At 54.2% G+C, this 26813-nt stretch overlaps 1 protein-coding gene across 7 annotated transcripts in view; it reads right to left on the bottom strand.

Moving 5' to 3' along the window:
• PAK4 (p21 (RAC1) activated kinase 4) overlaps positions 1-24932 on the bottom strand; it is a 44790-nt gene extending 19858 nt beyond the window's left edge. For 4 of the 7 annotated variants that reach the window (XR_008293400.1, XM_027044952.2, XM_027044959.2 and 1 more), the window contains exon 1: positions 24773-24932. The gene's annotated coding sequence lies outside the window, so the exon portion shown is untranslated. Of the gene's footprint in view, positions 1-11325; positions 11456-22695; positions 22921-24760 lie in introns of those variants that run through there. The other 3 variants (XM_027044954.2, XM_053209865.1, XM_027044957.2) reach the window with 3 other exon arrangements.
• Between the last annotated feature and the right edge of the window lie 1881 nt (positions 24933-26813).

Below are 26813 nucleotides of genomic sequence, written 5' to 3'. Positions count from 1 at the left end.
CTAGGCGCAAAAGTGGGACTGGTGGGCCTGAATGGTGGACATGTGGAGGGAGAAAGGCGGGGAGGGCTGGGGCCTCGTCACGCCCCACTGGCTCCCATCTTCGAGGATGCAACTAACCTTCTGAAAGTGAGGGGCCCGACTCTCCAAGAACTGACTCTGGGCTGGGTCCGCTCTCGGCACCTACAACACACTCACCACTGCCCTAAAAGGGAGAGGTACTTTACCAGGGTCCTTTTACAATGGAGGAAACTGAGGCCCAGAGAGGTTGAAACACTTGCCCCAGGCACCCAGCAGGGAGATCGGGCACCAGGCTTCCCGGACAGGCCTCGGTGCCCTTCACCACCTGTCCTGAGCATGAGGCTGTCTTGCCCTGAACCCCCATTCCACACAGGAGAGAGATGTTTAGAGAGGGGAAACCTAGAAGGTGTGTGCGCACCCCGCCCCACCTCTGCCTCCCTCTTCCCTCCCCTTCCAGATCTTACTTCCTCTACAAAGCCTTTGCCGGCCCAGGTCAGAGCGCACTGCGTAAAATGTGTTTTGTGTGACTGTCTGTCTTCTCCCTGACAGGGGACTCGGGGGGCAAGACGGTGGGGCTGCCTGCTGTGTCCCTATCCACATTTCCGGCCCTGCCTCAGACACCTTCTTCTCCAGGAAGCCCTCCTTGACACCGGGCTGGGTCTGGTACCTCCTCCAGACTCCATCCTGGTGCTGACTCCTCCAGGCCACGCTGTCTCTGCCATGTCGGTCCCCCTCATTCGTTCACACATTTCCGGAGCTCCCGGCACCTGCCAGGCCGGCCTGTTGGAGGCCCTGGCAATTCAGCAGGGAACAAACTAGACAAAACTCCCTGCTCCAGGGACTGACGTCGAGTGGGACTGCTTCCCCACGGGGGCGGGGTCCCGTGAGCAGCGGAGACCAGGTTCTCAGGTTCTCACAGGTGGCCTAGGACGGGTGCCCAGTCGATGGTAAGCCCGTGAGAACAGCGAGCAAGTGGCCCAGGCGGGCAGGTGGACAGAGAAGCCTGTGTCCTTCCCACTCTCCTGCTCTGGCGCCTCTACAGAGACGATTCCCGGCGGCCAACTCCCCGAGGACTTTATCACTGGGACCAGGAGGACCGCACCGGCTCCAAGGTCCTGGAAACCCCACCTTCCCTCCTCCTGTCTACCACCCACCCACCAAGCCTGGGACTCCCAGTCAGGCCCAGGCTGGGTCCGGCATGGGGGGGCCACAGCAGGGCAGGTCTAGGAGACCCCAGAAGTCCTAGATCCCAGGCCACGCCCTCGTATATGGGGTGGGGCACCTGTCAGGCAGCCGCCCAGAGAGGAGCCAAGTGGGTGGGCCCCCAGACCTTCCCAGACCGGACAGGCAGGTTTGGGCTCCGGCTGGCTGGCTGGCTGGCTGGCTGGATTGGGCAGTTCTGGCCAGCCAAGGGAAACTAGGTCCCAAGGGGAGGGATGGGGGGAGAGGGAGGGAGCACTCTTTCCCCAGAAGCCACACTGGAAACAAGGGGTCCTCCTGGGAACAGGCTTCAGGGGCAAGGAGAGGTGGCTCCAGGATCATCTCACACCGGAACAGATTGTTATACGGCTCTGTGTACATAACCCCCAAGTACAGACTAAACCAACAAACCCATGCAAAATTCATCACACTCCGTCACATCTGGGCTTCATCCATCCCCTTTCTTCCCTGTCCTTCTCTCTGGCTCTACAGGACACAGGCCCAGGGTTCAAAAGCCAGTGGCACCAAAGGGTAAACAGTGACAGGACTGCGCCCTCCCGGGCGGCCCCAGCTCAGCCCCAGAGGCAACCTCTACGCAGTTTCTTTTCTTTTCCTGAGAGAGCCTACACAAGCGCGCGCGTGTGCACGCGTGTGCGCACACGTGCTCGCACACTGTTTGAGAAAACAAAAACAAAACAGAAATGGCCGCACACCACGCGTACTCTTCCGACCTTGCTTTTCTCAAAAACGTGCCTTGGGTCCTCCGCACTCCGGGCACAGGGGAGGAGCTCAGCAGCACCCAGCGGAGGTGAAGACACACCCTGGGGACCTAGCACGTGCTCTCCCGGGCACATTCCCTCGACACCTAGAAAGCGCTCTCCCGGGCACGTACTGAGCTCTCCCGGCCAGCGGACTGCTGGCCTCAGGGACGCGCACGGGTAAGTTCCCGCAGCACAGTCGGAATCAGCTAGAGAGACTGGGAGCGACGCACAAGCTCGTCCCCCAGAGACGGATGACGGTCTGGGATGTGCTGGCTCCACGGGGTGGTACGCAGCAGTGAGAAGAAATGAGCCACAGCTACCTGTGAATGGACAGTCGAAAGCGAAGGAGCAAACCGCAAAACAATGCGTCCCATGACTTCGTTTAGAAAGAGCTCAAAACTAGACACAATGAAATACGCTGTTTAAGGATGACGACAGAGGCGGCGAAACCCAAGGAGAAGCACCAGGCGGTGACTGTCTCCAAAGTCAGGGGAGGGGCGGCCTCTGGGGCAGGGAGGGCCTGAGAGGGGGTCCTGGGGGGCTGGCGCCAGCTGCTGCTTCTCCTGGGGCGGGGGCGCTGGTGGGTTTCCCCTTCACAGTAACTGGTTACGCTACACATTCGTGCCTGATACCCTCCTCGGCATGCAGGCTAACGATTTCAAATTACGTTACGGGGGCGCCTGGGCGGCTCAGTCAGTTAAAGGTCTGACTTTGGCTCAGGTCAGGATCTGCTGTTCCCAAGCCGAGCCCCACATCGGCTATGCTGACAGCTCAGAGCCTGGAGCCTGTTTCTGATTCTGGCTCCCTCTCTCTGCCCCTCCCCCACTTGTGCTGTCTTTCTCTCTCTCTCTCTCTCTCTCTCTCAAAATAAACATTAAAAAAATTTTTTTTAATAAATAAAATCACGATGTTAGACACAAGTACATACGTGTATATACGTATCTGTGTATGTGTTTATGTGTGTATAATATACACACATTATATACATAGTCTTTACGTGTCTTAGGTGATTTTCCAGGCCTCGATCGTTGCAAAACACTGCGTGCACTTGAGCTGTTGCGTGGAAGGACCGGGATGCCCGAGCCAGTCCCCACGGGGCCAGGTAGGTGGTTTCCCGCCTTCTGCTCTTACAAATGGTGTGGCAAAACGACGTCCGTGTGCAGATGCCACTTCATGGGTGTGCCAGCATGTCTGTGGGCCACGTGCTGACAAGCGGGCTCGCTGGACAAGGACCATCACCGCCAAGCCGCCCACGTGAGCGCTCCCCACCCCCCACAGCCCCTCGGCCTCCCAGCCCAGGGTGCTGTCTGGCTCTCTTCGCTCCTTGTCTGTCAGATAGGGGAGGTCTGGCCCCTCTCGGCCTACTTTTCATTTGCATTTTCTACTTAGGATGCACACCCCATCGTAGTTTGAAAGCCATCAGACTCTTTCCCGCCGAGTGTCTCCACCAAGCCTTTGCCTATTTTCCACGGGCCCAGGGAGACCTCTGTAAATCCAATCTATGTCCCTTTCCTGCCGAAATGCTAGCGGGCACGCACGGCTAAAGCCACCCCCTCTCCAGGGTTCCCCAGGCTCTCCCAGCCTCTCTGGGCTCATACCCTCACCTTCCCTTTCCCCCCCAATCGCGGGTGCAAATTCCTGCCCACGTTCAGGGTTTCTGTCAAGAGAAATCCAATCCATGTCTGCCCTGTGTCACCAGGGCTGGGGCGGGGTGCAGCCTGGTCCCTGCCCGCTGGGGCCCCTGATCAAGGACCACACAAATGAAATGTGAAATTCCAGCTGAGCCAGGCTGGTTGGAGGGACGAGAATGCGAGAATGCGGCGGAGCAAGGCCAGAGAGGGGCAGCAGCCAGCCCACAGGCGAGCCAGGGGGAGCCGGGTGGGTGCTAGCGAGGGGCCTATCCTTGCCAGAGAGAATTCTGGCTGTCCTGTCTGCGGAGGACGAGATCGAGGTGGCTTGAGTGGGTGTGGGGGACAAGTGACAAGACACAGCATCGGTCCAGGCAATTGATGAAGGCAGCCGGGACAGCGGGACACGGAGAGGGGGACAGGCCAGGGCGATACTTGAGGAGTCAGATACAGGGGCTGAGGACGAGGCAGGCGTCAAGGGGGTCTCGGAAGTTGGGTAAACCACAGTGCCACCTTCCACACAAGGGGGCCTGAGAGGAACTCCAAAAGCGACAGGCCCCAGGCCCAAGAATTCTGGAACAGAGGAAAGTGGAGGCCTCACTCCCCCTGATGTGAAGGCCCACTCACAAAGCCGCAGTAATCAGTGCAGATAAACACACACGGGTCAGCGAGCCGGAGCGAGGACCCGCAAACAGACCCGCACAAATATACACACTGGTGCTTAAAAAACTCATTTTGCAGGGCGCCTGAGTGGCTCCGTCGCTTAAGCGTCCGACTCCCGATGTCAGCTCAAGTCACGATCTCACGGTTGGTGAGGGCGAACCCCATTCGGGCTCTGTGCTGACAGTGAGGAGCCTGCTTGGGATTCTCTCTCCGCCCCTTCCCGCGGGCACACGCATGTTCTCTCTCTCTCAAAATCAATAAATATACTTAAAATAAATAAACACTGGCTTTTCCTTCTTTGTGGTAAAATATACACAATATTTATCATTTCAACCATTTGTGAAGTGTATAATTCAGCGGCATTAAGTATCTCCGCAGTGTTGTGAAACCATCACCACCGTCTACACCCAAAATGTTTTCGTCATCCCCAGCAGAAACCCTACAGCCATGAGACGGCAGCCCCCATTCCCTCCTGCCTCCCAGGTCCTGGGAGGCTCTGTTCTACTCTCTCGGGGAACTTGCCTATTCTGGGTGTCTCCTTTAAGTGGGATCTTACAACACTTGTCCTACGTCTGGCTTCTTACGCTAAGCATAATGTTTTCGAGGTCCACCTACGTGGGAGCATTTTTCAAAATGTCACTCATTTTTGTGGCTGAAAAACAACTCACTGTGTTGTATATATACACATCATAGTTTGTGTATCCATTCATCCGTTGATAGCCACTTGGGTTCCCTCTACCTTCTAGCTATCGTGAACAATCCAACTACGCACACTGATGTACAAATATCTATTCGAGACTCTGCTTTCAACTCCTCTGGGTATGTACCTAACGAGTAGAACTGCCAGGTTATATGACGGTTCTGTGCTTAACCGTTTGAAAAACTACCAGGCTGTTTTCCACGGCGGCTGCACCGTGTTACATTCCCATCGGTGATGCGTGAGGGCTCCCAGCTTCTCCACATCCTCGCCAATACTGGTTATTTTCCCTCTACTGGTAACATTTATCCTGGTAGGTGCGAAGTAGTATCTCGCTGTGGTGACTTACTTCTGGCCCCCCCCAAAAAGCACAAGCAACTCAATGGAGAAAAGAGCATTTCCCGTAAACGGTGCTGGAATCATGAACCCTGATCTTCAACCCCGCCCTGTGCACCCACGTTAACTTATAATGGATCACAAACTCAAATATAAAACCACAAAACTTTCAGAAACCAACCGACCAAACCAACCTTCAGGATCTAAGGCTAGGCAGAAATGTTAGACTGGATATGAAAAGACCCATAAAAGGAAAAATTAATAAAGTAGACCTCATCAAAATTATAAACTTTTGCTCTGCAGAAGTCCACAAGAAGAGGGGGGGAAAATCTACTGATTGGGAGACAAGATTTACAAGCCACCTATCTGACCAAGGACTAGTCTCTAGAAGAACTCCCCAAATTCAACAGTAAAAAAACCAAGCAACCCCGGGAGAAAATGGGCAGAAGACACGAAGAGACATTTCACCAAAGACGGTGTAGAGACAGCAGTCAGCACATGAAAGGATGTGTGGCGACAGACACAAATTAAAACCACAATGAGTTACCGTTAACATGCCTAACAGAGCGGCGAAAATCAAAAACAGTGGCAACACCAAATGCGGGTGCAGATGCAGAGAAACGATCATTTGCACACTGCTGGGGGGGAAACGTAAAATGGTACAGCCGCTTTGGAAAACGGTTTGGTGATTTCTTTCTTTTCTTTTTTTTTGGCAATTTCTTTAGACGTGCAACTGGCCATACTGCCCAGCAAGCGCACTTCTGGGTATTTACCCCAGAGAAACAAAAATTTACGTTCACACGAAAACCTGTATGCAACTGTTTATGGCAGCTTTATTTGTAATAGCCGCCAAAATGAAAACAACCCAGAGGTCCTTCCATGGGTGAAAGGATAACCTGTGGTACGTCCATACCATGGGATACTCGTCAGCAAGAAAAGGGAACCAACTATTTTTTTAAAAATACCTATTATATTTTTTAATGTTTATTTATTTTGAGAGAGAGAAAGAGAGAGAACAAGTGTCCATGAGTGGGGGAAGGGCAGAGAGAAAGAAAGAGAATCCCAAGCAGGCTCCGCACTGTCAGCGAAGAGCCCAACGTGGGGCTCCAACTCACAAACCGTGGGTTCATTTCCTGAGCCCAAGTCAGACACTTAACCGACCGAACCACCCAGGCGCTCCAGGAACCAACTATCGATACACGCAACAACCTGGGGAACTCTCCAAAGAATTAGGCTGAGTTAAAAAAAAAAAAAAGCCAACCAAAAGGTTACATACAGTAGGATTCCACTTACATAACATTCTTTTCTTTTTGAAACTGTAAGCTTTTTTGCTTCATTTTATATTTTAAATTCTCCTTATTGTTACAGTTCTTTACATCAGGGCTGTGAAAATGGTTTCACAGTACATCACATTTTTGAAATGCAGGATTATAATAATGGGGAACAGACAGATGAGTGATTGTCAGGAGGTAGGGACGTGCCAGGGAGGGCATGTGGCTATAAAAACGCATCAGGAAGGAACCTTGTGATGGAATATTCTGTCTCTTGACTGTATCAATGTCATTATCCTGGTTGTGGTCTTGTACTAACTATAGTTTTTGCAAGATGTTACCTCTGGGGAAACAGGGGCCTTCTCTGTGTTATTTCTTGCATCTGCCAGTGAATCCACAGTTATCTCGAAATAAAAGCTTAGTCAAAAATATTAATACTTGAGGGGAACCTGGGTGGCTCAGTCATTACAGAGGCTGCTTGGGATTCTCTCTCCCTCTCTCTCTGCCCCTCCCCTGCTTGCTCTCTACCTCTTCCTCAAAAATAAATAAATAAACATTTGAAAAAAAAGTATATATATATATATATATATGTCTTTTTTCAAATGTTTATTTGAATTATATATTTTATATATATAATATATAGTATATAATATATAATATATTTATATATGTAACATATATGTTATTAATATATATATATTGATAATTTATTTAAAATGCCAGAGACCCTTGCCCACCTTTTAGCCTTCGAACATGCTATTCACTCTCCTTGGAACACCATTCCGCATACTAACTCTTGTGCCTCTTTTAGCCTTCAGCTCAGAAGTCTCCTCTTCCAAGAAGCCTTCCCTGATTTCCTAAGCCCAGTTCTCTGGGCTTCCTCCTCCACAGCCAAGGCAGTGATCTGTGCTCCACAGTCATTCTGGCTGTCACCGACTGGTGCTGTCTCCACCACTAGAGCACAAGTTCCATGAGGGAAGACCATGGGCTGACCGGCCACCAGCCTTTCCCCGGCATCAGCCAGAACAGAGCTGGAGGCACAGCGGTACTCAGGGAATATCTACAAAATCAATGAGTGAGTGGCAGTGAGGACAATAACACAGCTCGCACTCAGTACAAGGATTCTCCGCGCCAGTCTCTTTTGAGTGCTTTCCGTGGATGAAATAATCTTTATACAGTCCCATTTTATAAATGGGGAAACTGAGGCCAACAGGGGGAAGTCGCCGCATGCCAAAGGTCACCCAGCCAATAGGCGGCAGAGCCGGGGAACGCATCCAGAGCCTTTGACAGTCATCTCCACCCCCGACGGCCTCTCCGGAAAGGCTGGATGAGCCTGGCTACCAGGGGAAGCAGAGGGGCACAGGGGGGCAGGCAAGAGAAGAGACCGTCTGGCCCTCAGCCTGCAATCCGTTCCTCTGTAGTGGGACAAACAGACCCCGGATGATATCAGAGTTCCTTTATCCCTTACAGGTGCTCAGTGAAGACCCCTTACATGTCAAGGGCCTGTGACTGAGTCCCATGTGGTGACCTGGGAAGCCAGCAGTGCCCTCCATGGACAGAAAATGCCGATGTCACTTGAGGTTTCAAGCCACCGCCTCCCCCCCCCCCCATGCCCTCCCGAGGCTCCCCCAGGGCTGGGCTGCTTTCATCTGGCAACTGTGGGGGCGGGGGAGGCAGCTCCGACCCACACTGGGGAACATTCCTATTGGCACAGGACTTCATTTGTCCACCTAGAGAAACCTCAAGAGCAAAATATTGAGAGCAAATTACAGCCGAGAGCTGGCGGTCTGGTGTCATTACACTCGGCTTTAAAAGCTGCGGAGCAATATGGGAGACTGTGTAGGGAGGCACCAAGGGACCACGGTGAGGCCTGAATACCTGCAGGTGGGCACACAGGGCTTTCCCCAGGGCCAGGGTGTCTCTCCTCTCAGCTGGGCAAGAGGGCCTAAGGGGGGCCGTCAGGTGATTCCCTGTCCTCTTGGGGCATCTGATAGCTCTCAAAATTCACAAAAATAGAAGCAATAATTAAAAGTAGGAAAAGGGGCACCTGGGTGGCTCTGTTGGTGAAATGTCCGACTTCGGCTCAGGTCATGATCTCACAGTCCGTGAGTTCAAGCTCCGCGTGGGGCTCTGTGCTGACAGCTCAGAGCCTGGAGCCTGCTTCCGATTCCGTGTTTCCCTCTCTCTCTGCCCCACCCCACTCACACTGTCTCTGTCTCTCTCTCTCAAAAATAAATAAACATTAAAAAAAATTTTTTTAAAAGTAAAAGGAAAAAAAGACGGTTGGATTTCTTTGACAAAGCTGGTGACACCTACCTTCCAGATCTGGGTGGTCGTTAGATGGGGGTACACCTTAGAATCATTCATTAAACTGAACAGGGAGTGATGTACTTTTTCTCTACACATGTCCTATTTTACACTCCTGTGTGGCAAACACCAGGGACGGCAATTCTGACAGCTGGAAGCTTCCTCTATATGCACCTGTACCTTCAGACAATCTCCCTCTCTTGAGCTCTATCTCTCAACACACACACACACACACACCCCCAAGCTGTAAACTGCTATCATAATAACAACAGTCCTCCCTGGCCCCTTGCAGTTCTTGGCCTGTTTCCTTCAAGGAAGGCACAGGCCTGCAAGCAGCCAGCCCTGGAGCCCTTGGATGCTGCCACGGCCGGGGTCCCCGTACCCTGGACACTCCCGTGTCCCATGTGCATCACTCTTCAGTGAGTGAGCCCTTCTGGCCAAGGGAATGTGTCCCTGCCCTGCCCTACCCTGGGGCACCAACAGCCAGTCATACAGAGTAGAAGGACAGAGTTAAGATTTAGTGAAGTGTCCCCCTGGAGGACACTTTACTGGCTCATCGGTGCCCTGTGCTGGAGACACAAGACGGCAGCGAGGCCAGCTGCGAAGCATTCCGTTTGGGCGCCCTGCTGGCCCAAAACGAGGCGGTGGGCAGCTGTTAACACCCCACACTGCAGAGGAGGAAAGTGAGGCTCAGAGAGGGGAGGTGCCAGCCCAAGGTCACACAGCGTGTATCAGAGCCAGGAGTCCGTGGTAGGTCTGACGCAGGCCAAAGTCTGCTCGCGTAACCGTGTTCATCCTCTCGTTTCATGCGCCCGGTAATTATTACGCACACAGTGAGCGCCAGACACGGTTTTAGGCACTGGGGACACAGCAGTAAAGAAGACAGTCCCTCCTTCCCAGAGCTGAAGTTCCAGTGGGGGAGATAAGACAATACACAAGTAAACAAAATAGGACGTAACAAGGGGGCGACGACAGGGAGCAGAATCAGGGAGGTCTCCGAGGCGGGTGGCACTGGAGCTGGACCAGAGGGCAGGGAGGAAGCCACGAGGCAACCCAGGGTAGAGGGGATGGCCACCACAAAGGCCGCCGGACCGAAGCCCGCCTGATACACGCCAGGATGTGCGAGGAGGCCAGCGTGGCCGGGAGCGGTGGGGGCAGTGGTACAGTTGAGGTCAAGGAAGCCCACGTGGACCGTGGAAGAAAAGTAGCTCCCATCACACCCTTTTCTGCACAGTCTCCGCCTGGCTGAGTCCTGACCACAGCCCTCCTAGGGAGGTGTGGTCCCCATCGTGTTCCCGAGGAAGCGGGTGGAGGATGGGACAGCTTCCCAGGCTGGCCCCGCTGGCCAAGGGCAGAGCCAGGCCAGGAGAGCAGCTCTGTGCCTAAATGACCACCAGGCCAGCTAGTGGCCAGCTAGGGGGTGACTCAAGGATGGGGCTGGGGGACGGGGATGGCTCTCAGCTGGGGGCCTAGGGGTCCTGGCAAAGCAGGAACCCGAAGCCATGCGCTCCTGACGACAGACAGTTCGTGGAGGCTGGTGGCTGACACACAGCCCTTTGCCCAGGCCCCGGCAGTTCCCGAGCCTCTGTCCTCAGGTACCCCCCGCCCCGCCCCACTCTGCTGTATCCAGATACCAGTCTGACTGGGAGCAATGGAAGAATTTTTCTTTCGATCCACTCAATTTTTAAAATTTAATGAAACTTATTTTATTTTATCTTATTTAATTTTTTTAAGTTTTTTTTTTTTTTAACATGTATTCATTTCGAGAGAGACAGAGTGTGAGTGGGGTAGGGGAAGAAAGAAAGGGAGACACAGAATCCAACGCAGGCTCCAGGCTCTGAGCTGTCAGCACAGAGTCTGACGCGGGGCTCGAACCCAAGAACCGTGAGATCACGACCTGAGCCGAAGTCGGATGCCTAACCAACTGAGCCAGCCAGGCGCCCCCTAGGTTTATTTTAAAAGTGCCCCAGGCACTAATGTTGACCTGATGTTCATACATATAGTACCACCTGGGAAAGAAACAGAACCTGAATATAATCAAGCCTCTAGACCTAAGTCCCAATTTACAGGAGGCACAAGGGACAGAGGAACACGTTAAGAGACACAAGGATTCATCGGCTGGGTCCAGACTGGAAAACTCGAGGGGACAAAGCACTAGGGTCTTTGATAGATACACAATGCAAACAGCAAGCACACAAAAGTGCTGACACGAGAGGTCCCACAGACGACAGACGCCTTAAGGGGCCTGTCAACCAAATGCAAAGCACAGACTTTGTCTGGATTCCAAATCAAACGAACAAATTGAAAAAAGGATGATAAGACAATTGGAGAAATGTGAGGATGTTCACGAACTACCAGCTCTTTTTTTCCTGTGACAACAGGATTGTGGGTTTGTTCTTTTAGACTCTTTAATCTCCTTCAGGAGGAAAATTGGGAAAACTTACGGCTAAAGTATATGACGTTTGGGAATTGCTTTGAAACAATCAGGGAGGTAGGGACTGCGTTACGAGATGAAAAAGCCCGGTGACATCATTGGTAACTGTGGATGCCGGTGACAGGGACAGTGACGGGGACCTGAAGAAGGCATGAGACCACCCCTCTAAGCATGAATGAACACTTCTACACAAAGGTTTTACACGTTTTGCAAAAGGAAATGTGACCTACTGATAACAGCAAAGAATTACGGCTTGCTCGCCCAGTGAATCTTTTATTACTAAATCCAAACACGTGTCCTGCCTCTAATAACTGTAACAGTGATCGCGGCCAAAGTGACCAAGACGACATACGGATGGCAGTGCTGTGCTGAGCGTCACACACGCCACTGACTCGCTCACTCCTCCCAGCTACTCAGAGGAGGCAGCAGGAACCCATCTCCTGCTCCAGATGTGGGAACCGACGCCACTGTGGCATCCGGGGCTCCGGGGCCCGGCCGGGGCCCCAAGGGAAGCTCTGCCAGAACCGGAGAGGCCCAGTGGGGAGCCCTTGCCCTGAGTGCGCGTGGGAGAGGAGGCCAGTGAGCCCTGGCGAGCACTGGACCCATTTCCTCGTCCTCCTCAAGTGTAAAGGCCCCCGCGATGCAACCTCCACATCTGAGCATAAGCTTTTGCTGAAACCAAACCCTGGGTTGTCCCGCAGAAGCTTGAAATGGTAACCGGCCACAGAGGGCACCACCAGACTTTTGGGCCCGCGGAGGGATCTTGGGTCACAGGATCGGTCACGTCAGGGTCTGCCACCTGCCGGGACAGTCCTCCCGCGAGGCAGCAAAGCCGGCCCCAGTACCCCCAAATATCAGTGGGACACTTGCCCCCACCCCCACTCCAGGTGCCAGGAGAGGTGATGGGGGCTGGGAGGGTGACGCCAGCATCCTTCCCATCCCTGTCCTGGGCTGGTGGACACCATCTCCCTCTGTGGCTTCAGCAGGATCCTGGCTAAACGGGAAGCCGGACAAGCTTCAGCTCGTGGAGGAGGGAGTGAAAAACCGAGGCCAGGGAAAGGGGGAGAGAGGCGAAAGGCAGAGAGACATGGGGAGAAAGAGAGGAGGAGGGGAGGGAGACAGAGAAGGCCACCTCCAGGAGCCTGGAGGACCCAGGGATGGGAAGACGGAACAGCGGCAGAGGCTGTACCGCCAGCACGGAAGCCCTCCCTGGGCCTAGCGGCCTCATCTGTAACATGGGAACAACAGTCCTATCTTCCGACAGTGCGCCTGTGGGGGTGACGTGGCTCAATCACGCCATGTCAGGAGACTGGAAAGTGCACCCAACGTTGCAGAAGTGAACACGTTTGCTATCATTTCTGTAGGCCGGTGGCTCTCATCTTAGCTAGTCACCCAGGGAACTTAAAACAAAACAAAACAAAAACTAATCAATGCTCGGGCCCCACAGCCAGAGATTGGGATTCAAACAAACGATCTGGGCTCGATACCCCCAGATGATTTAAGGTGCAGCCGGGGGTAAGTGGGATGTCAGGGGCTGGGCAGGACACACAGCTCCAGGCCTGAGGCCTGGGGGGTGGGAGGGGAGAGGTGGGATTTGTAAAGTGAGACAGACTGATGACAGAGGGGGAGGGAAGTAGAAAGGAGGGCCGGGGAGGGGCAGGGGCATCGCCTGGGAGGCCCCTCTGCCTGCTCATCCTCCCCCACCTCGGGCCACCAGGAATCTGGGGCCTGCAGAGGAATGCAGGCGGGCCTGGCACGGCCATCTCCGGGTCCCCTCCCCCTGCACAAATTCCCAGGAGCCCACCTCCGCCTGGCCCAGCCAGAAGCCTCCCCTGGGAAGGCATCAGCTAGCCCTCAGTCCTCCAGCCCTCCCAGGCTTCTCGGAAGGCCCGTCCTGAACCCCTTCTCCTTTTGGGTTCTCTGCAGCTCACATGCTGGACCAGGCGCCAGGCCCAGCACTTAGCAGGGGTGGAGTGAGTGGCCCTGACAGCCAGCAGGGAGCTAGCAGAGCTTATCACCTGCTCTGGTGGGCGGGGCAGGGGGAGGGGCGACCTGAGAAGGCCTCCCAGAGGGGGTGACCTCTAGTTCAAGTCTGGCGAGGAATACTTGAGATGAGGGCACTTAACAAAGGTGGGCAAGGCTAAGTGCAGCAGGCAAGCAGATCGGGGCAGGGCCAGGTCCACCAGAGGGGGCTCCAGGTTTGGGTCCTCGCCCCCAGGCAGTGGGAGACATGGAAGGATGTCAGGCGGAGAAGGAACCCGCGCTGACCTCAGCCACACCAGCTGCCCTCCACCTCTCTTCTTTCACGGGGATGGGAAACACCAGCTGGCCCACTGGAGGGTGCCAGGGTATCCCCAGGTCCTGCCACCCCAGAGGGGTAGAGCTGGGCCCTGGTTCCTTCCTGCCACGCTGTGAGGAGACTCCTCCAGAGCTGCTTCCCGCATCCCTGAGCCTGTTCCCCGATAATTAAACTGTAAGCTGATTAGTCAAGGAAAACCTTTAATTAGCCCTTGAAATCATTCAGGAAAATTACAACCTCCTCTCCGGGCACCCTGCCCGCCTTCTCCCAGGGCCCAGGAGTGATGCCAGGGAGGAAGCAGGGTCTGGGGAGGGGGACTTCTGCCCCTAATGTGAGCCTCACCTGGCAAAGGCCAAACCTAGGGTGCAAGGCACCTTGTGGGAGAGGAAGGCACAGACTCCCCCAGCCACATCATGAAGTACCTCGGAATAAATCCAACAAGAGGTGGGCAAGGACTGGAAAAGCCCAAGTGCTGGAAAAGCAGGGCACGTTCCTGAGAGACGTCAGAGAAGACAAATAAATGGGGAAATATACCATGTTCATGGACTGGGGAGACACAATGTTGTGTCTGTGTGTGTGACAAGATGCTTGTCTAATATTTAAATAGAACTCAAGAAGCCAGGAATGGCCCAGACACTCTTGAAGAACAAGTAAGAGTGTTTGCTCTCCCCATGATCAAAACTTCTTATCAACTACAGAAATTAAGGCAGCATGGTAGTGATGCAGGAATAGGCCAAAAGAGCGAGAAAAGGACAGAGCACTCAGAGAAAGACCCAGTTATACAGACACGTGATTTATGAGAACCCTGACTGTGGAGAAAAGTGAGCCTGTTTTTAATAAATGGTATTTGGAGGATTGGGGATCCAGATGAAGAATATGAACCTGGATGCCTCACACCACACACACACACACACACACACACACACACACACACACACACCCAGGACAAAGAAAGACTAAAGGTGAGAAGCAGGACTATAAAACTGTAAAGGAAATGAGTGATACATTTGACCACATTAAAATTAAGAGCTTCTGTTCATCAAAAGATACAATAAAGAAGGCGAAAAGACAGGCAGCAGGCCAGGAGAAGATATGTATAGCATCTCAGAAACACAAAGGCTCTCATCCAGAACCTAGGATTTAACTCAAAGAACTGACAAATAAAAATGCAGACAGCCTGATGGAAAATGGGCAAGTGACTTGAACAGGCTCTTCACAAGACAGGAGCTTCCAGATGTCCCAGGAACAGGTGAAAGGCTGCTCCACCTGACCGGCCACCAGGGAAAGGCAAATCGGCAGGCTGAGGAGATACCACCAGACCTGCTTAGCACCAGCTTTCAGGACAGGCTAGCACTCCCCACTGGTACCACCCTTACCCTCTATGAAAGGGGTCAAATAGTCACGGCCACCTTCTGGGATCCCGGGATGCACTGAGCAGACGCACAGGAGTGCTACGTGGGGTGCTGGGCCTGGTACGTGCAAACCTTCAATTAGTTTTCCCTATTAATCAGTCTAGGGAATAAGCACTCCCCAGACCCGAGGTCATTTCAGGCCCTCCCCTGCCTCTGAGCAGGGATGCCCCAGAAGGCTGAAAGTCCAAGAGGCAGACGCCAAGTGGGTAGCAACGGGATCTGTTTATCCACCAACCACTGTGTCCCTGGAGGCCACAAAGGGCCAGAGTATTTGTGGAAGGGAAACGAAAACAATCATATTTATACGCCAGGCATCAGCTAAGTATGTTAGGAGCAGAACTTCATAGATGCCCTAGAACACCCAGAGTGGCCTCGATTCTAGAGAAGAATCAGGACGTGGAGAGGCCCGCGTGGCCGTCTGCATTCAAAATCCAGACTGACCACAGAACTGACAGTGCTACCCTTCAATCCCCCGAAGGCCCCTGCGCTCTCCCAGCCTCAAATGCCCATCCCCAGCCAACCTCTATCCACCCTTCAAGTGGTGTTCCCTCCTTTACCTGGGGCAGATCTCCCGTCATTGGTCACTGCACTCAGGTGACAACAGCATTCACAGCTTAGCAGAGCTCATTCATTCCTGCTTTCACATTTAGTCCACCAGCGTTCATTAAGCAATCACGACACATACACATCAAGCTGAGGTTCTAGCAAGGGACACGGTAAGGGTCTCCCACGCTTACCCCCCAGCCCATGAAGCCAAGTTATGAGGGGCAGGGAGGACAATAAGCCAAGTGACCCACAAATCCTAATGTAATGTAATGTAGAATGAGTGCTACAAAGAAAATCAAGCAGGGGAAGGCGGGAAGAGACGGTGACAGGTTGCAGAGGAAGCAGCATGAACCAAAAGCCCTGAGGCAGGACCCAGCCTAGAATGTTCCAGGAACAGCATGGCAGGAGAGAAGAGGAAGCTGGCAAGGAAGCTGGGCCAGGATCTCATGCCCCACCCCCCCCGCCGCCCCTGCCCCAAAGAGATGAAGCCACAGGAGGGTCCCCAGCAGGCAGAGACACGATGTGACCCCAGCTCCCTCTGTCCTCATGGGAGGATGGACTGTGGGGGCAGCGGGGGTGCGGGGAGGTGGGGGAAGAGAGTGGATTAAGTAGGGGCTGACACAGGGAGAGTGAAAGGTTCTGTTCTGAAGGTATAACAAGTGGCTTTCCTATCATGGTGGATGCGAAGGAAGAGGACAAGAGGAGTCAGGATGATACCAGACTCCTGGCCGGATCTACAGGATGGATGGGGTGCCCGTTGATGAGACAGGGTCACTGGGGGACGACGGGGGCTTGGGAGTCTGGCTTCCTTTACCTGTCTGTGTGTCAACCTTTGACCAAGGTCTGTGCACTAAGACAGGGTACACTAAGGGCCACCTACTGTGGTCACCTCTGGTTCCCGTGGCCCCAGCACAGCGCCTACTCAGGAATAAGCACTTGACTCCTACTGGAAGGACGGGTAAGAGCTGGCAGGGACAGGAACATGGGAAGGACAGAATAACGAGAGGACTCCAATCAATGATAAACAAGCACATGTTACTTCTGCAGAACAGAATATAAAATGTTCCAAGCTCAATTAAAAACTTTGACCGACCAGGGGTGCTGGTTAAGTGTCCTGTCCGCCTCTTGGTGTCGGCTCAAGTCATGATCTCTCAGTCGTGGGTTCAAGCCCCGCATGGGGCTTTGCGATGTTGATGCAGAGCCTAGCTGGGATCCTCCCTCTTTCTCTCTCTCTCCTCTCTCTCTCTCTCCCTGCCCCTCCTCACCTCTCTCTCTCTCAAATAAACTTAAAAAAATTAAAAAAGAAAGTTTGACCAAATGTTGGTGAGGATGCGTAGTGTACATTGGTACCATACCCTACCTCTGACCCAAGCAAGGCACCCTGGGTAGATTCCCTGGAAAAAGCATGCACACGTGCCCCAGCAGACGAGTTCAAGGACATTTATACCCTGCACAGCAGGAGACAGAGACATCCGTTCTGGTTTATTTCCACAACAGAATACTACACAGCAGTGACGGCGGACGAGGGGCCTGCCACACTCGAGCGCGCGGCGGGACCTCCCAGATTGCGGACGAAAGACGGCGGACACAAACGAGGACGCGCCAGAGGACTCCATGTATGTGAAGTTCAAAAGCAGGCAAGGGTGGAGGATGCATGCCTGGTAAGAACTCTCCAGAAAAGCAGGGACGCAGGGACCCCCAAGGTCAGGGGGGTGATCACTCCTGGGGTCGTGATCGAGAGAGTGGGGGTGGAGGCTTCCAGGGTGAGGTGTCCTGTCTCCCCCCCCTCACCCCCCGCCGTGTGGTGAGGGTGTCGGTTCCTCCTATAATTATGTGAAATCGAGGCGTGCGCTTACGCGCGTTTCCGGAGGCATATTACGCTTCACGATTGGTACACGTATAAAAGTAGTAGAATCATAAACGTACATAAACATACAGACACACACGCGGCATCTCGGAGTCAAATCATCTGGGGTCAGGCTGCTGTGGAAGATCTGGGGGCGCCCGCGGGCAGCAGAGGAGGGGTCCCTAGGGAGACAGGAGGCAGACCGGCCTGGGGGTCCTCACCTGAGGGGCAGGTGCTGAAGAGCCCTGCCCTCCGGCCATGTCCTACTTTCTCCCTATTCCCAGCACTGACTGCTGAGGGGAAGGGAGGGGAGGGGAGGGGAGGGGAGGGGTGGGGAGGGGAGGGGAGGAAGGGGCAGGAGGAGGGCGGGAGGAGGCCCAGGATAGCCAGGCGGCTTCCCTTCCCGTAGTGTGGGAGCGGCTGAAACCAGACGAGGGAAGTGAGCCGGGCCGAAACCTCAGCACAATGCCACTTTATCAGGAGTTTCCAGAGCCAGGCCCCAGGCACCTGGGGGTGGAAGCAGGGAGGGCCTGGAACCCTGGGAAGACACAAAGGGGGGGGGGGGCGCGAGAGAGCCTTCTAAGCCCTCAGGCTTAGTTCCGGGGGTGGCACAGGTCGTGTGCCAAGGTGGTCAGGAGGCAGACTCGGCAGTGGCCCCAGGCAAGTCTCCCAGGCTCTCAATCTCCTCCCCTGTGGAAGGGGAGTAACAGGAACGCCCCGATCTGGAGGGTGCTGGCGGGGGCCAATAACTCAGTTCGCAGGAGCACGCAGAGGGAGGCCCGTGAACAGTCCCGGTATCGGGTGAGACTATGCATATTATCACTAGCAGCTAAGTCTCTGAGCGCCTTTGGTGCACTTTACCTGAAGATTACGCATTTATATCCTCACAACAACCCTTCGTCGTCCGCATTTTATGGATAAGGACGCCACGGCACAGAGCGGTTAAGTGACCACTCAGCTAATAGGGGCAAAGCTGGCGCCAGAGTCCATGCCCTCAGCCTCCACCGTGTCACTCAAGTTAAGAACTCCAGACTGGAGCCAGGAGGGCCTGGGGTTCGAGTCCTGGGTCTGCCACTTATTTGCGCAGGGGTTGCCAGCCTGTGCCTCAGTTTCCCCTTCTCAGGGAAAGTAAAAATCCCACAAACAGCTCCCGGGAAAGGAAGCCTGGATGGCTTTCAACAAACACAGAAATGCTCCATTTCATTCACATGAAAATCAGGACCTTACAGGTAAGGGCGGGCAAAGATCAAAGTATCAGGTAACACCCAACAACGCGGCCAGGCCGGAGGAAAACCTCAACCTCTTTGACCTCGGAGCCACCAGACCCCGGGGCTGGGGTGTAAACGGGCAGGCCAGAGCCCTACGGGCAGAGCTACCAGGGTGCGCACCTCAGACCCCCCCCCCCCCAGCCCGCCTCCAGAGCCGCACCCGCAGCCGCAGTCACACGCGTGAAGCCCTGTCCAGAAGAGGGAAAGGCTGGAAGGGCGGGAACGGCCACTGACGTGAACACAGGCGCATCAGGGGACATCGCACGGCCGCAGAGAGCGCTCCACAGAACGGAAGGGGAAACCTGCAAGGGTTGGGACAGAACACCAACATGGGAAGTCGGCTCCACCTGGGGAGAAACAAAAGGGGGCAGATCGTGTGCAGAAAGAAAAGACGCCAGGAACAATGGCTGTCTCTGGGAAGGGGACGGACAGCCAGGCCCGGAGAGGGGTGTCCTTGTCACCCTGTAGCCTGCTGTGCCGTGCGGAGGTTTGCAACTCTTACAAGTGTAGGGGACAACGCGCACACGGAGCAAAAACATGCCTCTTTAAAACGAAGAAGAGGCTGGCAGAGAGAAATGAGGTTACTAAGCCCTCCCCCTCCGGGCCCTTGGGCAGAGCCACCGCGAGGATGCTCAAAAAGCACAGCCAGCGCCTGGCCTGCCGCCCCGGAGGCTGGGAGCCCGCGAGGAGGACGCCGCAGCCCAGGGGGACGGGGCGCACCGAAACGGAGACTGTTAAAATTGTTGAATTATTAAACTGTTACCGCAAGCTCACCGTGGGCCGGGCAACGTGCTAAGCGCTTTCCAGCATGATCTACAACCCTCCCAACGGCCCATTTCACAGGTGAGGAACGTGAGGCTGGGAGGCTCCGGCTCTTTCCCAGGGGCCCCAGCTAGGGGGAGCAGGGATGCTGTGGACAGCGTGGCCCCCGGCACGGAAGTGGTCACTGCCCCTGAGGGCGGCAGCAGCACCTGGGGAAAGGCAGGGCAGGACCAGAGGGCCCCAGGAGACAGGCTGCGGTGAGGGGTGGCTTCTGTCTCATCCGCCACAGCCAGCTCCCCTGGGACCTGGCAGAGCTCCCCTCTGCCCCCCTCTGCTCCCCCCACACCTTCCTGTGGGCCAAGGCGGCCGGCGGACAACAAGCCCCAGCCCCGGAAGGGTGGTTGGGGCGGGAAGGGTCCCATTTCCCTGGCCGTGACTTGGAAGGAGACCGCTTCCTGCTGGCAGCATCTGTGGCCGCCTGGCTCGGGTGATGGGATAAACAGCTGCTGGGGACACCCCGACCGGCGTCTGGCCAGGAAGTCTGGTCTACTGTGAGCCAGCAGGACAAGGAGGGGTGAGGCAGTGGATAAGAGAGCGAAGGGGTTGTGGGGGGCCCCGAGAGAGGTAGGGACCCGGGGCCCAGAAACAGCCCAGGTTGAACAGACCTCCAAGGAGGTTCCATCTAATAAAGAGGAGCCTGGGTCAGGCCCAACTGGACAGGAAGAGACCTTGTCTCATCAAAACCACTTCCAAATCACTGAGGGCAGCCACAGCAGGCAGTGACTCCAGAGTCTGAAGGCCTGGAGTTCCCGTCCTACCTCTGCCGCTTGCCTGCTGTATAATCTTAGACTTGTCACCTACCTCTCTGGGTCTCAGTTTTCTCATCTCTAAAGTGGGGACAATAACAGTACCTACCTCGTAGGCTGTCTGTGGAGATCCAATGGGTTAACATGTGGAAAGTACCCACAATTTCGACAGCACACAGATCCCTCCTCCATCACTGCCGCCCTCATCCTCGCCGCCCTCATCTGCTGGGACTATTACAGCGGCCTCCCTGCGGTCTCCCTGCCACCACCCCCCATGATCTGGGCCCCACATGGCAAAAGGAGCAACCCTTATAAAAGAGAAACGGGATGGGGGCGCCCGGGTGGCTTAGTCTGTTAAGTATACTCTTGATCTCGGCTCAGGTCACGATCTCAGGGTTCATGAGTTTGAGCCCCGAGTTGGGCTCTTCTCTCACAGTGCAGAGCCTGCTTGGAATTCTCTCTCCCTCTCTCTCTCTGCCCCTACCCACCTTGTGCTCTCTCACTCTCTCTTTCAAGATAAATAAACTTTAAAAAAAGTTGTTTTTTTTTTTAAAGAAAGACACCAAATGTTGCTTGAAACCTTCCAATGATCCTCATTAGACACACTCCTCGCCTCAGCCTGTCGGCCCCCCGTGTATCTGCCACATCTTCCCCGCCTCCCTGAGCTCAGTGCCTGCTTGGTCACACTGGCCTCCGTGCTGGTACCTGACCATCTCAGGGCCTTTGCACTTCCCATACCCACTACCCGCTCTATTCTTTCCACCTCCTTTCTAGGCCTGGCTCACTCTTTCTCATCGGTCAGATGTCTCCTTCTCTAGAAAGCCCTGACTCCCCAGGCTGGGCCAGGTGCTTCCCGGATCCTAACCTTGACGCTTCTGCTTGTGCTTCCCCATCCCAGCCCTGACGCTCTGGGCCGTCATTGTCTGGGGATGGGGCCCGTGTCCCTGGTATGCCAAAATCCATGCAGGCAGGGCCAGGGCCGTGCTGGTTGCCAGTGGGACCCGTGGTCAGACACACAAAGAGTGTGACAGGCTCTGCCTGTCGCTTTCCACCCTTCACCTGCTTCCTCCCTGCCCCGTTCCTGAGGAGGTTCAAGTCAGTACGGTTTCCTTCCCCACTGTCAGCCCTGAGAGATGCCTCCCCAGGAGAGCTGCGTCAAAGCTGTGGTCACTGCCCCGGATGCCCTACGGGGCAAAAGCCTGGGTGTGGGGGCTCGGTGGGTGTCAGGTCCCAGCTAAGCCCATCGCGTGAACCACCTCCTCAACTGCTCCCAGCCGACCCGGGGGCTGGGGGTGGGCATAAAGCCACCATCTCATGGCTGAGTAAAGCCATTTCAGCAGGGGCCATGAACTCGCCCAAAGCAGGACGTGGCGTGAAGGGAGCCCTCAAGCCTGGTTGGAAAGCAGACTGGTACAACTGCTTAGGACAGCAATTTGGAAGGTCCAGCAGTTCCACTGCGATTCCCATGCCCGAGAGAGACTCTGGCCACGGTATCCAAGGAAACACGTTCTAGAATGTTCGACCCAGCACCGTCACTGTCCCAATGGGAAACCACCCAAATGTCCACCAAAAGGTGAACAGGTAACTCCTGTGTGGCATAATCACAAAAAGAAACACTCACGGCCGAGACCGTGAATCCTAGCGCGACACGCATCCTCGAGGAGCAACAGGCAGACTCTAACGTTGAGCAGGAAAAGCAGGCTGCTTACCGGGATACCACTTACATGATCCGTGAAACCGGAAAACAGCGGCGGTCAACCCTGGCTGGCCACCAGAGCCACGTACTGATGCCAGCCCCACCCCAGACCCAAGCGGATCCAAGTCGTAATCTCTACGGCTGGCCTGGGCAACGGCATTTTTGAAAGCTCTCCAGGTGACTGCAGTGTGCAGCCAGGGTTGAGGGCTGTTGCTCTGTCATTCGGGAACACTCTCAAAGGCAGTAAAAGTAGGAAGACCCGCAGAGGAGCGCTGAACACCAATTCCAAGGCAGGGCAGCTCCGGCAGGGAGGCTGGGGAGGGGGCGGGGCATTGAACTCAACACTGCAAGCTCTGAGCTCGTCACAGGCCCAAGCTGGAGGGGGGGAGTGCTCTGTTATACTGAATGCTTCACTTTCTTCCCTAGTCTAAAATGTATCGTCAGGAATAAGACTGGCAAGTAAGAAATGACTTGCCTAAGGTCCCTCGGCCGGTGACAGGGCAGGGACCCGAACTGGGGTCCCCAGTGCCAAAGCCCCGTCCCTCCTTTTCTGTGCCAAGCCCGGGATGCTGAGCAAGCTGGAACCGCGAGGGCACGAGGCTGGGCTGACCTCATGGGGCTGCCTGGCAGTGTGCCCACCCAGTGACCCTGCCCAGAAGGGGGCGGGGCGGCTGGCTGAGAAAGCCAGGAGGCGGATGGAAAGTGAGGTCCTCCCAAGGAAGACAAACGCTAACACAGCACCCACCGTGTGCCAGGTCCTGGGTCAAGCGCTTTACACCTTGCACCCTCACGGCAATCCCACGAGGTGGCCACTATCGCTATTTCCATTTTGCGGACGAAGAAAACGGAGGCCCAGGAAGTTAAGCGACTTGCCCACAGTCACAGCCCGTGAGCGCTGGAGCTGCGTGTGAATCCCCGCTCCAGCGCCCGCGCTCCGAACCAGTCCCCAGTACTGCTCCACAGACCCAGGGCAGGTACCCATCGCCTCCCTGCTCCGCCGCCCCTCCCAGGCCAGGCACCCCAGGGGTACGGCTGAAGCCATGTGTCACTGGCTGGGGGTCTGCTTCCAGTCTGCTCCCACGAAGGGATGCCGAGAGCCCTTGGAGGCCAGGGATTCTGTGTCTCTTCCACTGCTATGGTCCCGGCGCCCGGCAGCGTCCATCGTTCGACCACCAACAGCCGAGCATCCTCTACCGCCGGGCAGGGCTTCAGGTGGGTGTTCAGGGAAGGAACAACATGGGAGAAACTCCCGCCGTGGGGGGCCCACATTCTGGGGAGCAGGCAGGGAATAAACAGTGCCCTGAAAAACCAAGTAAGAACAGAGCAAAGGGCTGGGGAGAAAACAAGATAGTGAGATAAAGAGTGTGAGGGACTGTGAGAACTGGGTGGAGTGACTGGGAGTGAGGGGGCAGGGTGGGGAAAGGATTCCAGGCAGAGGGAACAGGAAGGTCAAAGCCCTGGAGGGTGGCATATGCCTAGAGAGAGTAAGAACAGCAAACAGGCCAGTGGGGTTGGACCTCGAGGAGGGATGGGGAGGAAATGAGGTGGGGGCGACTGAGGACCAAGGTGAGAGCTTGGGGTTTTCAGTACAGAGAATACTCAACTTTGTACAGGGTCCCACTCAAGGACACCCTCTCCAGGCAGAAGCCCATCAGACTCATTGAACTCTGGGCCACCCACAAACACCCCACTCCCATAGGTCCGAGGGAACTTCTCTTCCCAGATCACGCCCTTCCAAGAAGCCCAGAGACAATCCATTCCAGTCCAGGGAGTGGCTCAGCTTTGCCCGGCCCCCTGCTTCCAGGAACAGACCTTCAACAATCTACAGTATGAGAACTGGGGGCAGGAGCTCTGGAATCAGTCAGACCCAGCTTGGAATCAGCCTCTGTTACTCAACAGAAGCTATCTGAGCCTGTTTTCCCGTCTGGAAAGTGGGTCTATCCGGTACCCACTTCACAAGATTGTGGTAGAATGAAACAGCACTGAGAACAAAGTTAGCTGTCATTAAATGATAGACAAGATTACGTTTGAGAGCATCGTACCATTCTGCGCCCAGAACTCTATAGAGTTTGAATCCCAACCCCACAACTTATTCGTTAGATGATCCGGGGCTAATCACTTGGGCTCTTAATAATAGTGCCAACCCTGTAAGGCTGTAGTCAGGATTAAACATATGCAAAGCATCTAAATGAACTGGCACATAGTGATTTGTAAGTGTTTGCTATTATTTTCATTATTTGCGGGAGGGGGCTTTTACTCCACCAGGTCTTCCCTGACCTCTCTCTGGGACATTCCTCCCGTCCTCCCCAGCAATGCATCCCTCTAGGGTTGTAACTTTTGACCCTCAGGTACATCATCTGTCAGATTCTGACCTTTGCCCTCCTTTGGCCACGCCCCACATTTGATCCCTTAAAAAGAGGTCCCCCAACCTAAATCTCATGCATCTGCTCCAATGGTTGCTGCCTTAAACCTGAGAACCACCAACCCCCTTAGCTGCGATCTGTGACCCTGGTAGGCGCACCCGGCCTTCAAGTGATGAGTTCTGACCCCCATTTTTGACACTCGCCCCGAGCCCCCTCGAACGCGCCCCATTCTAAATTTCGAAATTTGCGCTCTCCTTCGCCACGCCCCCTTCGCTAGTTTGAACTCTGACCTCCCCTACCCCACCCTCCCCAGCAATATTGACCCCCGACCCCTCGGACGCGACCCTTCCCTCCTGAGTGAACTTTGACCCCAGCGGCCCCGCCCCCTACTTGTGTAAACGATCTCCCACCGCCATCGCCCGGCCCACCCCAATCCCCTGGCCAGACCGTTTATCCTACCGGATCGGCGCTGCAGTCGCTCGCGGCCTAGCTGCTCGACTCGGAATTCCGAACCCTCACACGGCCCTCAACTCTCTTGCGCCGCCGCCACCGCGGCCCCTGCCGCCGCCATGTTAAATCCCCAACGAACATCCGGGGCTTTCCCCCCCTCACCGCCCACCAGTCCCCATAGCAACGGGGCTGACCGGGCAGGGGGCAGGGCCCACTCGGGGGCGGAGCTGGGCCGCTGGCAGAACCCGCTCCAGCCTCTGATTGGTGCATATTGTACAATCGGAGGCCTTCGGGATGAAAATGCCAAGCGGGGATTGGAAAATTTGGAAAGGGTGCCGGGAAGCTGGCTCCCCGCCGGATAGAGTTCTTAAAGGGGAAATGACTATTCTCTTGTAACAGACCCACCTTACACTAAAAAGAGTTGGTGGGTGGAAAGCGGTAATGCGCAATTGTGGCCAGAAACAGTTATGACGAACTTCTTATGTGCCAGACACCCGACCAAATGCTTTACTTGCATCGTTCCGCTAAACGCTCACTAAATCCCTATTTTATTGTTAATACCCAATTTACGGATAAAGAAACTGAGGCTCAAAGTGGTGACCTAGCTGCCTCAGGATTACAGGACATAGACAATGAGTTTTTTTTTTAATTTTTTTTTAATGTTTATTTATTTTTGAGACAGAGAGAGACAGAGCATGAACGAGGGAGGGTCAGAGAGAGAGGGAGACACAGAATCTGAAGCAGGCTCCAGGCTCTGAGCTATCAGCACAGAGCCTGACGCGGGGCTCGAACTCATGGAGATCATGACCTGAGCTGAAGTCGGTCGCTTAACCGACTGAGCCACCCAGGCGCCCCAGATAATGAGTTTCGAACGACAGTCTGTCTGAGTTCAGGAACTTGACCTGAAATCAAGACACTATTTGATCTTACTCTTTTTAATAAGTTTTTAAAAAGTGAATGATGTGTCAAAAAAAAAAAAAAAAAAGGAAACTACCAGAAAACAACAAAATCCTTAGGCTAAACCCAGACAAGCTGTCCTGTGATTTCACTCACTGGGCGCCAGCTACCTTGCCCTTCCAGAAAAATATCAGGTGCTCTCCCACCTCAAAGTCTTTGCATTGTCTGTTCCTTCTGTCCAGAGTAGCCTTCCCCCAGGTACCCCAGGGCTCCCTCTCTTGACTCCTTCAGTGTTTTACTCCTGCATCACCTTATCAGTGACCTTACACCTTCGCACCTTAACTAAAGCAGCAAACAACCTTCTCTCGAGCTACTAAACCCTTCACTTTGTCTGCTTTTTTTTTAATTTCCCTGCTGTAATCACCTTCTAACAAACGAGATGATTAGCTAATTGTAGTTATTGTTTTTTGGTAGTTCCCTCTACTGAAATGTCAGCTCGAGGAGGGCATGGGTTTTGTCTGTTTTCTTCACTGTGCATGCCCCAGTGCCCTTGCACTGTTGGTATGTAGATGATCAATAAACATTTACTGAATGGGGTGGTTGGATGATTCCTAAATCCACCCCCACAGAAATACTCTTAAACGCTGAGTGCATTCTGCCTCCCTCCCCCCCCCACACACACCGGAACAGTGTCTAGCACATAGTAGGCATTTAATTAATGCCTGTGGAGGCAATGAATGGATGATTGCATGAGTCATTTTTTTCCTGTACGTTTACCTACCCCTTTTGTCTTTAACAGAATCAGAGGTATACGTTTATAAAGAATTTTATATGTTTTTAAAAACAAGATGGGAAATATCACCAGTATCTTCCCATGTCATTTTCTTCGAGAGCATTAGTTTTAATGGCTTCAGATGCCATCCTGTCAATGAACTCTGATTTGTTTAACCACTCATTCTTGTTGAACATCGAAGCTGTGATAAATATTTTGCTATTATAAATAATACCCCCCCCATTCAAGCAGTTAAATATTTGTGCACATCTCTAATTATTTCCTTTGAATAAATTCCCACAAATGGAACTGCTGGGTCAAAGGAAATGTACAACTTTAAGATTTAATAATAGTAACAGTTGCCATGCCTGGAGCTAAGCT

Source organism: Acinonyx jubatus, chromosome E2, assembly GCF_027475565.1.
Source record: "Acinonyx jubatus isolate Ajub_Pintada_27869175 chromosome E2, VMU_Ajub_asm_v1.0, whole genome shotgun sequence".
Taxonomy (NCBI): Eukaryota; Metazoa; Chordata; class Mammalia; order Carnivora; family Felidae; genus Acinonyx; species Acinonyx jubatus.
This window is presented reverse-complemented; position numbering and strand designations above follow the sequence as displayed.